The sequence below is a fragment of the Lepidothrix coronata genome, unplaced genomic scaffold (genome assembly GCF_001604755.1).
Source record: "Lepidothrix coronata isolate B3197 unplaced genomic scaffold, Lepidothrix_coronata-1.0 Scaffold69, whole genome shotgun sequence".
NCBI lineage: Eukaryota > Metazoa > Chordata > Aves > Passeriformes > Pipridae > Lepidothrix > Lepidothrix coronata.
Window position 1 is genome coordinate 3,919,909 of NW_016690249.1, and position 19,413 is coordinate 3,939,321.

A 19,413-nucleotide genomic window follows, 5' to 3' on the forward strand; every position below is an offset into this window, starting at 1 on the left:
ATGCAAAATGGTCAAAAGGTGAAAAGACCACTGTACGACCCCTTTCAAGTGGTGTGATAAGCTGGAACCACACATCTGCAAGACATTTAGCAGGAATAAAGAAAGCATCCTGATAACAAGAGTTAATCAGTTATCATGGCCTCACCAGCACATTCTATCCTGCTTAAAAACAGAGAGGAAGAAATAATCTGAAAAAGGACCAGCAGTCAAGGCACATATTCCTGAAAGAGAAGCTTTACAGCAAACAGCAAAACCAGTTTGTCATTGGTGAAAAATGCAGATTTCATTTACAAGGCATGGAAGAGACAATATCTGTTTAACAACTTCAAATTTCTGTTGTTCTTAGCAGCAGATCAATCAAGAAGAATGGGAGGAATTTATTGTGGCCTATCTCTCCTCAGGAATAGACAATGGGGCAAGAAGCAGAAGGTGCTCAGGTGTGATTCGGTTTGCACAACTCATATGCACTGTGCCACATACACAGCAGAGCTAGTTGTCCTTAATTCTATTTACTGACAAAGGAGAAAAAAAGAGTTTCAAGAGCTCTTCTTCTAAAGCAGACACTTAAAATAGATATCTGCTGGTTTAAAATGCTTGTTTCTCTCTTTTGTCTATAAAGAGAGTTCAGGATGACTAACTCAAGTTGAGACAGCTTAAGAAGATATGAGGAATCCCATCCCAAGATTCATACCAAGAAGAATTTCCTCTTCTAATTGTCCTGCCACAATGATACCTGTCTCAATGCCATGTTAATTCCTTACAGAAATAAAGCTGTTCAGAATAATCTCATCTATATAAAGAAAGGAAATCTGAGAATGGTGCTTTGACCTCAGAATTGTTTTATACATGTATTATTACTTCCTTGCTCTGGTTCCAGGCATATGCCAATATTGATTGTGAAAATGGTCTTTTTCTTTTTGCACCCAGTTTTTCATGCACCTGCACAAAATCCTCTTCTTTGCATCTAAATTCTAAGTGCATCTGAAATTCTAAAGCATCTGAAATTTTCAGGTGGCTATTGTAAAAAAATAAATCCCTGGGAACACTGCAAACCTCATTGCGATGTTAGGTATGAAACAATGCCTGCTTAACAATGGCATTAACAAAACTTGCTGGTATTTGTGGCAAACTAACATTTTCAGATTTAAAAAGGGGAATGAGTATATACTAACAAGCAAATCATCAGCCTGGACTGAAACGTGTACTGCTTTCTGCTGATGATAAAGTGCAGCAGCACCTTAGGAGAAGGATTGCATTAACTAAATATTTTTACAAGACATAGCAAGACAGGCCCATGGAGCTTAGTGACACTAAATGCTAACATAATATAAATATTTAACAACCTCTACTTCCAAGAAAATTCAGTCCACATGAAACATAGATTAGGATTGTGTATCATGAGCCTATTCCAGTATTAGCATTAATGAGATCTAAACTGGCCAGCCAAAGCCAAAATAACAAAATAGTTGCTAGAAAACAGCAGCTAATCTATATGCCACGCTGTCTTCAGCTGTCTTATGATGGTCTGAGTCCAAGCTGCAGTCAGTGATACTTACCTAAAAGTCAGAGAAGATTAGTAAATCAGGTGTCCTAGTCCACAGTACTGGGCTGAAAGATAAAGTGGAATTCATTGAATCTGTTAATCAGGATTCTAACATTCAAATGCCCTATCCTGAAGCTTTTCTAACTGACATTGTGTTGAATGATAAAGTTAATATCAGTTGACAGTTTGCCAGAAGCCATTAATATAAACTCTCGGTTTTGTTTCAGAGCTTGTTAATTTTGTTGTGGCCTTAGAAGATGAAAAATCCAAAACCCCACTATGTTCTCAATTCTTCCTTTCTTTCTTTCTTTCAGTAAAATTTTCTCCTCACACACTTCTTTTTTTTTTTTTTTTTCAGAAAAAGAAGCAAAAATGAACCTAGAGTTTGTTTATACAATACTCTGCACTGGTCCTGGATTTATTTTTGAAATCTGGTAAACTCTCCTTCCAATTTAAATTGATTAAATAGATACAGCTGAGTAAATGGAGAGAGCTAGGCTGTAAGTCATATGTTTTCACTTCTAAATTACATGTAGAAGAACACAAAAAAGAAAGCAAAGAAGAAAAAGTGTACAGAGGAGTTCACTGCTTTCAGGATTAAGAAAATAAAATTACAAACAAGGTTTGATGGCAGCCACATTTTGATCTCACATAGCAGATGTTGCGGTCAGCTATGGCCAACTTTCTTACACCAGTGGCCTGGGATGCAGAGCATGCCTCTTACTAAGTAACACGGAGCAGGTACACAAAAAGAACTACCAAAATGCAGCTGGAATGCTTCCATAATTAAGCGCTCTGGTCAAAAATATTTCCTTTCTCTTAAAAATAAAGGATGTCTCCAGTCCTAATGCAGCAATTGGCATCTGTAATTCTTCAAAGAAGTAATCTAGTAACTCTAGTTAGTTCTATTATTTTCTTACCAAAAGCACATATTAGACTGCATGCCAATTCCTTTGTGAATAAGAAATAATTAAGATACTGCAATGAACTTAATGGTTTCCTCAAAAAAAAAAACAAACCCTGGAGGCAAGTCTTCATAGTCAAAGGGGATTTTATACAGTTTTTGTTAAACTGTGAAGAATAAAACAGGCATAATTTTCTTAATATTGAATTTTTGCCTCCGGATATGTGGAAATATTAAATATATAGAAATCTTTGTACATATGAAATCGAAAACAAAATATATGGAAATACTAAAAATTTAGTAAAATAGCTTTGTGTAACCTGGAAACAAACAGATGTCTACCTCATCTTGAAAAATAATTTATGTACTTTTCTGCTCAAAAGAACCTGCGTAGGCTAATTTGCAAAGAATATTTGCTACCCCTGAAAGAAGACTGTGGAAATAGCTTCTGTATCTTCCCTGAAAACTATTGAAGGTACTATGGCCTTAGATAGACATACTTCTTTCCTTAATTTATACACAAGGTTATTAAAGCAAACTATTTTGTTTCTTCTCTGTCTTTCATGTCTTAGTCTTACAGCACTTGGGATATGTTTGTATTAGGAATTTAATCCGCTTTCGCCAGCACTTTTCTACAGTATTTACAGTAACCCTTGTTGAATTATTTCCATCCACATTCCACATGAATGCTTTCTCTTTCCTCTGTGTTTGCTCTAGGCAAACACAGAGCACAGACTTACACTGTGAGATCCAGTTCTCACTTTTATTTAATGGGTCAAACATATTTTCCATGTTATGTTGCCCATTATATCTCAATATTTGGTCATAGATCCAGCCATATGTCTAATCACTACATGACAGAAATTATATATGTGAATAATTTCTAACACATATAGTTAAAATGCTGCTAAAAATATTTGTTCTGCATAGGGGAATTTTTTTTAATAAGCAAATGGGGAGGATCCTTCACATTACAAATAGCAGAAGTCCAGGATGCTCTCAGGTTTAGTATTTTATCATGTGCAGCTTCATACTCCCAAGACTCTGAAATGACAGTTAGAAGACAGGCAGTACAGTTCTCAAACCCAATATTGTGCTGTTTCTGATTTGCAAAAATTAAGTTTCTATCTCACTAGAAGTAAGAGAGGATAGCTCCACAGTTTGTAACAGGGGCACCATGGAAACTGCTCATTGAATTCACCAGGGGTCTGCTCTGTGAGCCTGCAAGGTCCTAAAAGAAAAAGGGTGCCAGACAAGTAGAATGAGCAACATTCACTGAACAATGAAGCTGGTGAAGGGGTCTAGAGCACAAGTCCTATGAGGAGCAGCTGAGGGAGCTGGGCTTGTTTAGCCTGAAGAAAAGGAAGCTCAGGGAGACCTTATTGAGATCTACAATTATCTGAAAGGAGGTTTTAGTGAGGTGGGGGTCATAAGAACAGAGGTAGACACTGATCTCTTCTCTGTGGTGATCAGTGACAGAACCCGAGGGAATGGCCTGAAGTTGTGTTCGGGGGACATTTAGGTTGGATATTGGAAAGAGGTTCTTCACCCAGAGGGTGGTTGGGTAATGGAACAGGCTCCCCCAGGTAGTTCTCATAGCACCAAGCCTGTTTGGAAGACACTATCAGGCACATAGCGTGACTGTTGGGGATGGGTGCCGGGCCAGGAGTTGAACTCGATGATCCTTGTGGGTCCTTTTCAGCTCAGCATATTCTGTGATTCTGTTATTATATACATATACTAATGAATAAATGTATGTAAGCTTTTGATTTTTAGCTATATTCTGGGCTTTGATAATATTTACTAGTCAGCAAATTTCATGGTATGTCTCCATGCAACAGAAACATACAGCATCCATCCCTCCACACATTATAACAGTCTCATGTACATCCAGAAGGAACCTATCCCAGCAAAAACACTGTGCAAATGAGAGTGACCGTTTAGTCAGTGGAGAAAAATGAGGTCTACTTCACAAGTCAGGCAAGAGGAATTCCATCCAACCTGACTTTCACAGGGATCAGGGTATGTGCTAGACCATGGGCTTTTTCAGACAGTGAGACTGTAGCACAGGTAGAGCTGGGTAAGAACTAGGGACATTGCCACAGTGTAAACAGTTTGGCAGGACAAAAACCTTACACTCACTGAATCCGAAAGCAGGAAGGCACAAGGTGATTTAAGAGTTCATCTCCTTCTTCCTGAGGGGCCTCTGGTGGTCTAGTGGTTAGGGTGCAGGACTCTCACTGCTGCGACCCGGGTTCGATTCCCAGCCCCCCGGGCAGATGGAGCTCGTCAGCCTTGTAAGGCAATCCATCTAAGAGAAGGTCACTCTAAACAAACCTACGTCCTGGGGACCTCACTGCCACTGTCCAAGTTTGCTTGGCCCCGGCAGATGAACCTCAGGATTAAAGGGTGGGCTCAGTTCAGCGCACGCTGTGTCTCACCTAAAAAATCCACTGCGCAGGCTCGAAGGGTTAATGACCTTTCCCAAATCGTCGCTCGCGAAGACTGGCCATTATATATTATATATATATTATCCTTCTTCCTGAAGGACCACATGTATCCAGTGCAATTAAAGAGTATGTTTCCCCCTTTCCTGCCTCACATGTATTTCTCCTTTCTACAACAAGAAAAAGGGACAAGCAATGCCTTTCCCTGGAGAAAGACCATCACTCCAGAACAAAACCCTACCCTTTACATTTAAGCCATCAAAGATCTAATATTAGAAGGACAGAATCATTCATTATATATATTCCTACAGCGGTTCCAGTGGTGTGCTGCACAAAAAATGATAGCTGCTAAGAAGAGAAACTGTACTCATAAATAAAGCCTCCACACCCAAAATTCCAGGAGACATGAATTTGGCTCAGATTCCAGCAACTCTGTTTTGAATGATCCATTCAACACCAGAAGTGATGAAGCAGTGTAACAGTGATGCAGCATAAATGTTTTATAATCAGCGGTATTGGAGACCCAAGGGTTTAAAAACCAGGCCCAAAATACACCAAGAGAAGATCAGAACAACATGTGAAATTGCCAGCCTCAAAGAATACTGTGCCTTTGTCTCAACCAGCCACAGGGTGAGCTGGAAAGCACCAGCTGAACCTATGGCAAAGTAATTTTTGTTAAGGAGGAGGAGTACTAAAGGCTACGCCTTTGTTCAGCAGGGAATCATGTAACATCAGCAAGATTTTGCAGAATTATGTAAACTATACCTGGTTGATCAGCCTACCTGATAAGAAAACCAGCATCTCTGAATGGTCACAGCAAGGGGCTGGCAGGAGGTGGCTGTCCTTTGGATCTGAGCTGAGACAATTCCGATCTCATGGCACTAGCTATAGAAAGTCCACTGTAAATGGCACTGATTATTTTCTGGTTTCCATCCCTGCAGAAGGAACAAAAATCCTTGACTACCCAGGTGGTACTTGATTCTTGAAACTGGATACACATAGAGGTTATCTCAATATAAGTCATCCTGTGACAACTAGAATAAATGCCTAAAATGGAACCAACTTTATTTGGGGACCATGGGAAAATGAAATACATTTTATAGAAAAAAATTATAACTTTTAATAGCAGCACTGGAGAAACAAATTAAATGTACATTAGCAAAAACTATGCCCAGGACACCCAGTGTGGAACATAGAGAGTTTGACAAAGTGAATTAAGGGCAGCCATGGCAGACCTACATCTTATGCAAGTGACAGTTCACATGAAGTTCAGACCACACAAACCAACACGTAAGTCCCATGTCAGCATATTTCCTTGCATGATTCTCAGGGAGACTCATATTTCAAACTGCACCTGAAGAGGTTCTAGACTTCTACCTGCTGCACTGAGAGGTGCTTCAGGGAGCCTAGCCAGCAAATATTTCTTGTGAGATCAGTGCATTGAGCCTAATCATGTGTGCAAGGATAGTAATAAAATAGTTTCCTTCGTCCATTTCTCAGTTCTTCTCTCTGTGCAGGTGTCAACTCAGGTGTCAACCTGACGTCAAGCTGGAGCTCACTCAGGCATTGCTGCAGCCACGCCTTGAGTTTCAGGTCAGCTCTGGCTCCAAGGCTTGCAGGCCTGTAGAGCTCAAGCAGCGCATTACTCCTCTGTGTGGCTTCTGCAAGGTGTGATACATGGATTCCACTTTCTTCTGCTGCTCCAATACAAAAACTGCTGTTTAAATATTTACCTATCACACGCTCTTCTCATCTGTGTCTCAGTCAATTATCCTTCTGTCCTTTCATTTCACGTTATCAATTTAGTTTTGATTGCTAGTCACAGCAAAAGATCACCAAAGAAGGAAAATTGCTGATTTAAAAAGTAGGTGGAAAATACTGAAAATCCCTCTAATGTACAGCTGATGAAATTTTCCAGCTTGGTTAGTTTTCTGCATAGGAAAATTACTGTCTTGAACTAAGATTTTCCTAAAATCAAATTAGTGTTGAGCTAGTGGAAGCTTTTATTTATAGCACATAAGCCTTTTTTAGAAAGTCCATCCAGCAACAACTTCTATTTAGCAGCAGACTGGGGCAATTTTCCAGTAGGTCTCCTTGGGAGAAAGCCCTCAAGACCCATTGGTGTGTGTCCACACTTAGTACTGAACAGAATGGTAAACAACTGAATGTGCATACCAGTAGTAGAATTAATTTTTAGTCACTTTTACAGGAAAGCATTTTCAAGTTTCAAACATTGGTCTTCCCAATTTTAAATCTGACCCCAAGATTAATTTTGTGAATTGAGAAATTAAACAGGCTGGTTTTACAGATAAAGGTCAATAAGGTTACTACATCAAAACTCAAGTTTGTTGTCTCTGTTTTACATTAAGGAAATATTGTAAGGGGAAAAGATTGCAAATATCAACTCCTTATTCTGAAATTCCATCTCTCCATTCCATCTCTCCTTGTTTCACCCTGCATTAATCGAGTAAGGCACTGACAATCATACATTTTTCCTTGTCATACGCTTCAGCCATTGTGCAACCTGGATAAGCACAGATACCAGGGACTTGAAAAGGGTAAGTTACAGGGAAAGGACAATCACACCACATAATCTGAGTTATAGAAATCATTTGAAGAGCAGCAGTGAACCATGGAATATATTTATTATCTTTCTACACATTTCAAGATTTCTTCATACAAGAGATTGTCATAGCACAATAGACACAGAGATGAACAGATCAAGCAAAGAGATGAACAGATCAAGCAAAGAGAAGAACATACATTGGGATCAAGCAATTGTCTATTCTTATCCCAAAGAAAAAACAGATTGCAAGATCTCTCTTATGCTTCAGATACTCCAACCTTTTTCTACTTTTGTTAATATGCTTAAAATACAAGATTTATGATGATCTATTCTGGAATGGAGCTTACCTTGGCAATCCAGGCAAGGGAAGATTAAACCAGAACAGTGACCTGGAGACAGACAGTTTCTCAAGATGAAGTAAAATAATTATAACAGAAAAGAAAACAGTATTATAGGCGCTGAGATGATGTCCCAAAGGAAAATGCTGTACACTCCTCCCTGCCACCTGTGATGTGAACATCCCAGGAGGTACAAGGAAGAAGACTGAAAATATTAGGTTCCCCACCTCAGCATACACAAAGCTGAGTGTTCAGGTCCTGTGTGTTTAAGCAGCCAAATACACAAGTTGGCAGCTGAGATGGGTGCTGCTGTGTTGAGCACAGAGGCCTTGCAGAGAGCAGGATGATAACAGCAGGTACAACCCGCTGTCTCACCTTCAGCATTACAAACAGGTGGGCTTTCCTATAACCTTGTGACAATGTACCATTAGGGATGAGACTAGTGTCTGTAACTGTGTGCATCTGCACATACATGTGTGTTTGGCTGGTTCCTAGCTGTGTCTATTGCTTCATGATTATTAAAAATATATTGCAGCAGGGAAATTACACCCATGTGCTTTAGCCTGGGCTTTTGAGTGTTCAGGAACAACTTTTCAGCAAAGCATTTTTGATTCCTACCTTGCTTTTGCTCCAGGGCACTTAGACAAGAAAGCAATTGTAGTTTGAAAACACTCAGTGCGTGGTAGCACAGCAGCAAATACCAGTTTGAAAACTGGCAAACCAAACTTGGCACCCCAGGATATGGTTAGTCCTTTTGGCTGTCAAGTTTGGCTTGCCAGTTTTGAAACTGGTATTTGCTGCTGTGCTTCTCACTGGTGTGGCCTCACCTCAAGTACTGTATGCAGTTTTGGATGCCACAGTAAAAGAAGGGCATCAAATTATTAGAGGATGTCCAGGGGAGGGCAACCAACATAGTGAGAGGCCTTGAGGGCAAGGCTTATGAGAAACAGCTGACATCACTTGGTTTGTTCAGCTTGGATGAGAGAAAGCTGAGGTATGACCTCATTGTTAAGCAGTGACCTCACCACAGTCTACAGCTTTCTCAAGGGTGACAGCAGAGGGGAGGTGCTGATCTCTCTGTCGTGAGCAGAAATAGAATATGAGGAGATGGAATGAAGCTGAGCTGAGATTGGGCATAAAGAAAAGGTTCTTCACTGAAAGAATTGTCAGCCATTAGAGCAAGCTCCCCAGGGAGGTGGTCACAGCAACAGGCCTGTGACAGTTCAAGGAGTGATGTTTTTAGTCATATGGTTTATTTTTAGATAGTCCTGTAGAGAGCAGGAAGTTGGACTCAATGATCCTTATGGGCCCCTTCTAACCCAAGATATTTCATGATCCTATTAACTACTTGAGCAGCACAGTTCAAGTCACTCAGGTTGCCTCTATCCAAACGTCGTAGCCTAGCTTCCTAGCTAGGCCCTCAACAGAGATGTGTAGCCATGAAACTTCACAGAAAGCACCATATGAGAAGGGATTTGCTACCATTAGCAAGGGCAGTTTTCACTTATGTGACAATATGTGCAACTGTTGCTGTTTTCATGTCTACACACACACAATTGATGTTATTTGAATTATACTACTACTGATAGCAGTATACTACTGATATCTTCCTGAGGAGCTAATGGAGCAAATTTTATTTGGACCATACCAAATGGAAACATGGCACACATTTGTTAACAGACTGTGCAGAATTTTCTGAGGCAGAACTGAAGAAATCAGTCCATTGCTTATTTCTGACTTTGCTGGCTGGCTGGTTTTAGCATAATGTTTGCATATTGAAAAACCAAGTCCTACAACTGCAAAGGCTAGCACAGCCTGGCATTCAGAAAGGACAGCGAGAGGTTTGTCTGGGGAACACATTAATAAACTGAGTGAACAGTGGATGTGGCCTTGCTAAAATCTAGATTTTACTCCCATCCTTGCCAGAAGTTACTTTTTTACAACCTGTGCATTATGTAACTTGCAAAATGGGTAAAAAGTGCTTGCAAATAGCGGTCAGAAACATTGCAGCAAAATAAATGTTAGGAATAGTACAGAATTATTGATAGAAAATGGTAGTTGACATCAGTCTACAACCCCTTGATTCCCAGCGTAATGCAGTTCTTTTCTAGGACCCAAGGTCTCTACTTCTCTTAAAGAGGTGGGGGAAAGCAGAAGGGAGTTCTTTCTTATATAAAGGCATATATAGTGTGTGCTGCTCTGAAGGGCTGTACAGAGGCAACTAAAGGACTGTCACTATGTTGCCTGTATGACATCATGTAGTATGGGGAAGATGCGTAATTTCTTGCACTGGAACCAGGTCAAAACCTTGAAGAAAACAGCTGGCCTGTAGGACAAGCAAGCCCTTTTTATTCTGAAAGTCATTAAGCCTGGATGCTACAGTTCAAGAGCGAAACCAAGAATGTTATAGGAGATGTGGGTCATGAGGGACCTTAAAATCATCTAGTTCCAACCCCAATGCCATTGAGCAGGGATACCTTTCACTGGGTGGTTACTCAAAGCCCCATCCAACCTGGCCTTGAACCAGGGTATTCACAACTTCTCTGGGCAACTTGTTCCAGTGCTCACCAATATTACAGCAAAAGATTTTCTTCCTAAGAGCTAATCTAAATCTACCCTCATTCAGTTTAAAGCCATTACCCCTTGTCCTATCACCACATACCCTTGTCAAGTGAATGGGGTAATATCAGACTGGCAACCTGTCACCAGTGGGGTTCTGCAGGGCTCCATCTTAGGCCCTGTGCTCTGCAACATCTTCACAAATTACTTGGATGCAGGACTGGAAGGGATACTAAGCAAGTTTACAGATGACACAAAACTTGAGGAGCTGTTAACTCCCTCGAAGGCAGGGAGACCCTGCAGAAAGACCTCAACAAATTGGAGGACTGGGCAATCTCCAATCATGTGAAGTTCAACAAGGGGAAGTGCTGGATTCTGCACCTGGGATGGGACAACCCTGGACATATGTACCGACTGGGGAATGAGATGTTGGAAAGCAGTGCTGTGGAAATGGACCTGGGTGTCCTGGTCGATGGCAAGTTGAATCTGAGTCAGCAGTGCCCTGGCAACCAGGAGGGCCAAACGTGTCTGGAGGGCATCAGGCAAAGCATTGCCAGCTGGTTGAGGGAGGTGATTGTCCCACTCTGCTCTGCACTGGTGTGGCCTCACCTTGAATATTGTGTGCAAGTTTGGGAACCACAATACAGGAAAGATATTAAGCTGTTAGAGATTGTCCAAAGGAGTGATAAAACCCAAGGGAATGACCTGAAGTTGTTTCGGGGAGGTTTAGGTTAGATGTTAGAAAAAGGTTCTTTGCCCAGAGGGTGGTTGGGTACGGGAAGAGGCTCCCCAGGGAAGGGTAACAGCACCAAGCCTGACAGAGTTCAAGAAATGTTTGGACAGTACTCTCAGTCATATAGTGTGACTCTTGGGCATGGTCCCGTGCAAGGTCAGGAGCTGGACTTGATGATCCTTGTGGGTCTCTTCCAACATGGCATATTCTGTGATTTTGTGATTCTGTCCCTTTCCAGCCTTCTTGTAATCTCCCTTTAGGTACTAGAAGGCTGCTGTAATGTCTTCTCAAAGCCTTCTCTTCTGCAGGCTGAACAACCCCAACTGACTCAGCCTGTCTTCATAGAAGAGGTGCTCCAGCCACTCAGTCATTTTCGTGCCCCTCCTTTGGAGTCACTCCAACAAGTTCATGTCCTTTGTATGTTGGGTGCCCCAGAGCTAGACACAGTACTCCATGTAGGGTGTCATAAGAATAGAGTAGAGGGGGAGAATTACCTCCCTTGGCCTGCTGGTCACACTTTTTATGGTGCAGCCCAGGGTACAGCTGGGAGCAGACATAGCCAGGTCACAACCAACTTTTCATCCACTAACACCTCCATGTCTTCCTCTCCAGGGCTGTTCACAATCCCTTCTCCACCCAGCCTGTGTTTGTGCTTGGGATTACCCTGACCCACGTGCAGGACCTTGTGCCTGGCCTTGTTGAACTTCATGACGTTTGCACAGGCCCACCTCTAGAGCCTGTTAAGGCCCCTCTGGATGCCATCCCTTCCCTCCAGCATGTCAACCACACCACACCACACAACTTGGTGTTATTGGCAAACTTGCTGAGGGTGCACTCAATCCCAATGTCCATGTCACCAACAAGTATGTTAAACAGCATCAGTCCCAATAGGGGCTCCTGAGGGATGCCATTTGTCACTGGTTTCCCCTGGGATATCAAGTACCCAGGCAGCATGAACTGGCCCAGTCACTGGTGTCTGATCAGACAGACTGGCTCAGAGAGCCAGGTTACCATCAAACAGGTAACAAATGAAGTACAGGAGACTTATCCTAAGTCTTTCTTACCTATTCAACTGTGTTGGAGGTAACTGCCAGTCAGTCTTACTGGAATTTCTCTTTAATTAAATAAAATCTTCAGTTGTAAAAAAATTATGATAACAGTCACAGGATTAATGCAGAGAGTGGTCGATTTGGCAAAAGAGAAATCTGCTTATTCTGGCATAGCTAGTATACTAAGATGAACCAGCCGGTCTGAATTAAAACACCAAGTACTTGGGATAAGGCTCTTGCATGTCTGCATGTGAAGAGTGTACACTTGAAAAGCAAAGCAGAAATTTGTAGTGGAAACAAGCCTTTAAACAGGTTGGTCTAGTCTCAGTGAAGTCAATGGTGAAGTATGAGATTATGATGTCCTATGAACAAGGACTGTGAAATTGTGTCCTGCCCTTTAAACAACCCTATAACAAGCAAGTGTTGGATGTCAAAACACCTGACAGTGACTGCCATGTCACAGAGTCATTTGCTGGATTTTCTCCTCGTAATCAAATTGCAGATAACTCACTATTTTGCCATCTAATCACTGGCTCCTGCACTGAATATCTTTTTACATTAATCTTAGCTTTCCCAGAGACATGGTTTTTCAACTAGTCTTGTAGACCAGCTCTGCCTTCCCTCTAGAATTCAGTGATTTGGGCTAAAAGGGACTCTTGACATTCAGTATAAGTGAATGAGCTGGTGATATTAGTATCGAAGGCTTCCCTGTTATGACAGTCCAGAACCTCAGCAGAGGGTTCAGAGGTTTGGGTGGCAAGGCACAGGCTGAGCATGAAAATCAAAGAGCCTATTATGAGGACTAACTCCACCTAGAGCCACAAAAAATGAGTCTGGTTCATTTATTTTGCTTTCCATATTAATAAATCTGCAACTCATTATGTAAAACGTATGCCATCTCCTCAGTTGGATGCAATATGAAATCTTCTGAAGAGGGAAGCTTGTTTTTTTCTATTAAAAATGGGAACTCTTTTTCTTTTGCTAAAATCCCTTTTCCCCTCTTTTGCCAATTTGCATTTAGTCACAGTCTCCTCAAATCCTCTTCTTATGCTTCACTCAAAAATGTAACCAAGGATTTCCAAAAGAGCAGAGGCAGAGGGAGAGAGAATTGGCAGGAACAAGAAATTATTTTCTCCGGTATTTCATGATAATTTTTAAGTACTTTTTTTGATTTCTCTTCCTTACACCCATGTAGCATCCCTGTACAATCAAGAACAGATGTTACAACAAGAAGAGTTCACCTTTTGACCCTGAGATCTCATTTCTTCTTTTCTCTGGTGCATGTTTAAATTTAGGGTGAAAACCATACAAAAATGCATGAGGGTGGGGTAAGTTGTGAGGCAGAGGAAGAATCTAATTTTGGAAAGTCTTCCCTAGCAAACCCTCTCCAACTTCCACTTGTCTCACTTTATTTGTGAATGTCTCAGTCCCAGAAGTGAAGACAGCTGAAATTTGTTCAGATATCACAATGAGCGGCATCGCATCAGGGTACCCAAGTGCATAAATTAGATCTCCTTCTCCAAAATTATTTTCAGAAGACATGACCTATTGCCATTCCTACTGTGCATAACATATTGCAGCCCATGACAGCCCCTTGTCCCCATTAGCCCCATGCACAAGCCCCTCTTCAGAGAGCTGTCTTGTAGATCTCCAACTCTTTCCTCCACAAACACGAAAAGTTTTTACTCATGAGCAATTAAAACGTTAAGCAAACATAAAACCATATTGCAATATTATCACTCCCATTCTTGCCCTATTATTTCCTATTTTTTTTGTCATTCTTTTTGCACTGACTCTGATCAGCACCCCCTGCTACCTTCCAACCATCCTCACATTTCTGCCCTTTGTGGGATATGTCCACTGCTCAGCTCCCAGCCATCCTCTCACAGCTCTCCATCCCTGGGACACCCAGTTGGCTGGAGGCAGGGTGAGTAGGGCAGGCGCCAGCTGCCATATCTGCGACAATCTGTGACAAACAGCTGGCGAGCGCTGAGGAGCTTGTTGAGAGCACCTGCCAGTTGTGTTGTGCAGGGCTGCTGGCAGAGACTGTAGCTCCCTCTGTGATCTTGGTTTGAAAACGGAGCCCTGCGCCAAGGAAAGCAGCACTCCTGAACAGCCTGCCTTTCCCACCACTGCTTGCCGAGACTGCCAGGACACCCTCAGGTGCTCCTACAGGAGCAGGACAGAGATTTCCCAAATGCTGTGTAACAGACACACTAAAGAAAGACGGCCAGGAAGCTTTCAAATGAGCTTCCTAAGGGCTCCCAGGACATGTCTCTGCAGTTAGTGCAGGGACATCTGAATATCTTCACTCTCATAGCTTCTCTCTAAGTGGTGGTTTTTCTCTGCCTGCATTGCTTGCATCAGAACCATGGAGCCCTGTGCAGCTCAGAGAAGGAAGTGTTGCCATCCTGTCACGGGCCTCCTATCCCTATGCTCCCCTTGTGTTACAGAGTCAGTAGCACTGCCAGTGACATGCAGATGACAATGTTGGGTCCTTGCCCCTACCAGAATCAGCTCATGCTCCCCACTCCAAGAGCTGTGAGAAAGAAAAACAAATAAGAAAACCCATGCAATTATAGCCGCTATATCTCAGCACATAATTCCGAACTTGCTGTAGCCCTTTGTCTGCCCTGGTTTTATTTGTTCAGAAGATCTTTTTCTCAGGAGATTACTTCTCGGCTAAATGCCCTCGTCAAAATCTTTCTCAGCAGCCACAGTTTTCTACTATGTTCTTTTCCTCTTATGTGTCTTTTCATATATCTGAAGTGCACCTCCCTGTTCTTCCTCACATATGTATCTTACAATATTTGTAGAGGTAAGATGTCTACCCATCTTAACCATCCAAATACCTTTGTTTTCTAACAACTAATGTATGGGTTTCAACTTTCTAAATCTTGATACTAAGTATAGTTCAGTGAGGCATTTAAACTCCTTAGAATATGGATTGTTTACATATGTTCCTTGTAATAAAGGAAAAATTAATTAATATTTGACTGATGCAGAAGGGTACCTTGGGAACCAATATTTATAAAATGGTAGAGGACTTTCTGAGAATGGAGAAAAGAACAGAGATTAGAGCTGGCAGCTCTCCATTATCTGGCCACTTACTGTCACAAAATCCAGCAAGAGACAGCTCCTGCTTTTTCCTTTTGATTTCTCTGTGTAAATCTGCTCTCACCCAAAGCTTGACCACATGACAGCACATATTCACATTAAACTGATTATTTCTGTCTGAGCTGTNCTCCACATAAGAAATGTCTCCTGGAAATATCCCCATTCACTGCAGAAGGAGTTGCATTTCACATCCCTAACAGACTCCTACATTTTATGTTAACTTCTTGATGGTAACCAGGCAAAAGAATGCCTGGTTCATCTACATTAGAACTTGATTAAAATGCCCAGATAAGGTAACTAGACACATAGAGATTATCCTAAAAATCTACAGGTTTCAGATACTATTGGTCAGATTAAAATTTCGCAATTCCTGAGCAGTATCAGCCACTTGCCACAAAATTGTTCACAGATTTACTTGATTAACCTTGACACAGTTTATAGTTAACCAAGCTTCATTGTTATACATGGGAGTAAGAGAAGGTTCATGACCTGTTGAGCTGGTGCTTCCCCATAGGTAGAGTGCAAGCACAGAAAGTAAGAGCAGCTGGATTTGCACTGAGAAATAAATATCCTGATTGAACAGATTTCTCCCAGCAATAACTAGGCCTCCCTCTTTCTGCAGATACATATGTATATGGATAAAAGTGGTGCACCTTGAGAGTGAGACTGTAAGCAAGCTGGATTAGTTAAAAAACTGAGCATCCTGCTGGTTGATTCAGCAAGCTATCTCTACAGTCCCATTGGAGCAAGAGAAGTATGGCTCTATTTCCTCCTTTCCCTAACCTCACAGCTGTTGGGTCAAAGGATAATATAAATCCACTGATCAAGCAAAAATGTATAACAAAATCCAATCAGATGTATTTTATTAATCTGTTGCAGAAGATGCTGACATCATACAAATGCAGGTTTATAGGAGTTTCTTGACAATTCTGCTAAAATAGAACAAAACAGATAAATCAGTCAGAACAGCAGTTGTAGAATTTCAAGAAGGAAAGCCTTTTTATAGCATAGACATGACCCAAAATAATTTAGAAAGTCTTATTAAAAGGAGCAGGATGCAGCATTTCAAATGTTTCACCATCTCAATCTCTGTGATAAAGATTTCAGGAACTAACAAAATTAAGCTGTTCACATCGTTGGTTGCACATCATCTCTGAAGCCACAAGGAAGTACCTATCATCACTTTATTTTTTTCCTTTCAGTTTTGTGGTATGCTGTTGGACTGCATGCAGGAATGGAGTCCAGAAGCTCCCAATTTAGGATTTGCTCTATGAGCTTATACAAGTTACAAGCATTTCTGAACAGCCCAGAGATCCTCATACCTAAAAGTTACAGGGCAGCATCTTGATGTGCCAGGTGGCATACAAATAAGGACTGCTTTGAAAAGCTCACAAACTGAGTAACATAAGAAACAGAAGTTTCAAGCACACAGCCAAGAGATCTCTATCAAAAATCAAGGCCCTTATGGCCAGCAGGATTCCCGATGGTCTCAAAGGAGTAACTAGCAAGAAACTCCTCAATAAAGCTAATGGGGAAGTGCTCCAGGAGAAAATGGGAATGGAATGGCAAGCCAAGTGAAATAGAAAGGACTTGTGACATTTTTGTCATCTTTGATCAACAGCAGTGAAGACTGTGAGACCACTTACAGGATGCCTACTAGAGTCTTGGTAGCACCCCAAAAATATCCTTTTTTGACTGGCATAATTTTGATTCAATATTTGTCAATGCTGTCGTTTGTTATATTGCCATTATCAACCATATCCTCAATTACAATCTGCCTTTCTAACTTCACTTTTACATCTGTCTTTCTGAATGGTAAGTACTCTTCAACATGATCTAGGCAACGTAGCTGTTCTAATATGTTTCTCTTGTCCCTCTGAAATTTGCTTGCACCTGCGAAGCTAGGGGTTATTTATATTCCCCCCCCTCCCTTTGCTGGATTTTCATATTTGTGTATATTAAATCCAAACATGAAGATTATAAAAGTATTTGTTGAGTTTGCTTTTCTGTTTCCAAGCTCAGAGATCTCCCTACTGGTTGTCCTAGTATGAGTTCCAAAAGCCTGAAACTTGTTGTTTAAGGGGAGTCCACAGGAATGTAAAATATTTTCCCTCTGTGAATTCTTCTCAACACTCAATATCCCAAAATTCTATAAACATTTTAAACCCAGATACTGTCCTCTTAACTTTGTCAAACTTTGGTTCTGCTTCTCTATCAAATGAGGATTCTTCAGAAGATCCATGTAATATTCATTCCTTTGAGTAACTTTGCCAACCTACATAATTATTTTTTATCTATTTCAGTGTGAATTTTGGAGTACCATCTACACTCATTTGAAGGCTGAACTATAGATTTTCTTTCAGAATCCTTTCCAGCCTCGTGTGCTATCACACCACCTCCTTTTTTCTCTGCATCTCTTTAGCGCAAGCTTAATACCTCACAGTAGCAAGTTACCATTTGGCTCATAAAAATTTCTGATTTCTATGTTTGAGAAAATTTCTTCTCTAATGGATTTTTGTCTGTCCTCAGATCATTCTGTCTTTTCACCTCTACTGATGTTACAATTACATAAATAATATTCTGTGGCATTCTTTACACTTCAGGCTACGTAGGCTATTCTATCTTCTTTTGCTGATGTGGCTGGATTCCCTTTTTCCTTTGTCACCTATCTTCTTTGTGGTTGTCTTTGCCATTCTTCTACACATCAATACTGTCCATTAACTTTGTTCTTCATCACATCATCATGTTTTGCCACTGCAACTCTCCTTAGGTAGTTGTCTGACTTCCACATTTTCTTGTTTGGAAGCTGTCTGAACTTCTCTGCAAAGTCTCTTCTGAGCTCCATAAAAGCCATTGGCCTAGTACCTTCTCCATCTGCTACTGAAGCACCTCTTGTCTATGCTATGTGAATTAGGAATACACTTCAGGAGAATACAGACCACCTGGATTCTGCTTTTTTCAATTTATTTTTTTTCCAGAGATTCACTTCATTTTTGTCTCACATTCTTAATTCCTTTCTTTCTCTTCTTAATTCCTGCTCTTAAAGTAAAAAAGAAACCCCCAAAAATCATTAACAGTCATGCACAACAAAAGGACACTTATAACAGAATCACAGAATATGCCAAGTTGGAAGGAACCCACAAGGATCATCAAGTCGAACTCTTAGCTCTGCACAAGACCATCCCCAACAGTCACACCATGTGCCTGAGAGTATCATTCTAACCCTTAAACTCAGACAGGCTTGGTGCTATGACCACTTCCCTGGAGAGCCTGTTCCAGCACTCAACCACTCTCTGGGTGAAGCATTCCTTTTAGTCTCACAGCTGAACATTTAAAGAAAATATCCACATTGATATAATTTATAAATATAATGTTTATCACTATTTTGCCATTGTTACGATTCAGTGAAAATAATTTCTGAGACTTTTCACTCCTATGGCTTTCCTGCTTAAAGAAAACCTCTGTGCGAATATCTGTCAGAATAAAACCTTTGCCTTTCCATTTCTCCTCCTCATTTGCTGCATAACGCTGTGTGTTGTTCACCTAATGTGTTCCAGACAAGAAGTTACTGCAAGTTTCTTATCCAAAATAAATTTTTCAGCCTTCACTGACATTTTGCCTTTTTCCTGCATAGGGCCTTTTATGAATTCACTAACTATTGCTCTATAAGGAGATATGTTATTTACATTGGGTCTACTCTTTAATCATTTATTTGATTTTACCTTATCTGACCTTTTGTTTCTCAGCCCACATATACTTAAGCAAACCTGCTTAGAATATTCCCCATTTCTGTATAACTTTTAGTTCCCACAATTGCATATCTTCTGCAGATTTATTCAACTCCCTATTTGCTACCGACATCTTGACGTTAGCAAACATCCGTTCAGTAGAAATCTTTTCCCATGACTTAATTTGGGAATCAGTTTTTCCGCCTTTCCTTTGTCCACCTGAAAGTTTAAGCTCTGAAGGTTTTCCTCTGAAGCAGCCACAGTAGTCTAAGCTAACTGAATTAGCCTTCCTCACATCCTGCACCTGATGATCCTCCCTGTCCAGAAACCACAAGGAAGTTGATCCAGGCAGTAGATTCTGGAACAAACCCTTCTCTGCTGAGGGGAAAAAAAAATCAAATTAATTGAATCTAATGACTTTGAAGCCTT

General features: G+C 41.0%; 1 long non-coding RNA gene across 1 annotated transcript; it reads left to right on the forward strand.

The window, feature by feature from the left end:
- The first annotated feature begins 1,534 nt into the window (after positions 1 to 1,534).
- Positions 1,535 to 18,512, forward strand: LOC108499080. Its single transcript, XR_001875412.1, has 3 exons — positions 1,535 to 1,545; positions 6,091 to 6,093; positions 18,364 to 18,512. It is a non-coding gene; the product is annotated as an uncharacterized LOC108499080 (long non-coding RNA).
- Positions 18,513 to 19,413: the final 901 nt, after the last annotated feature.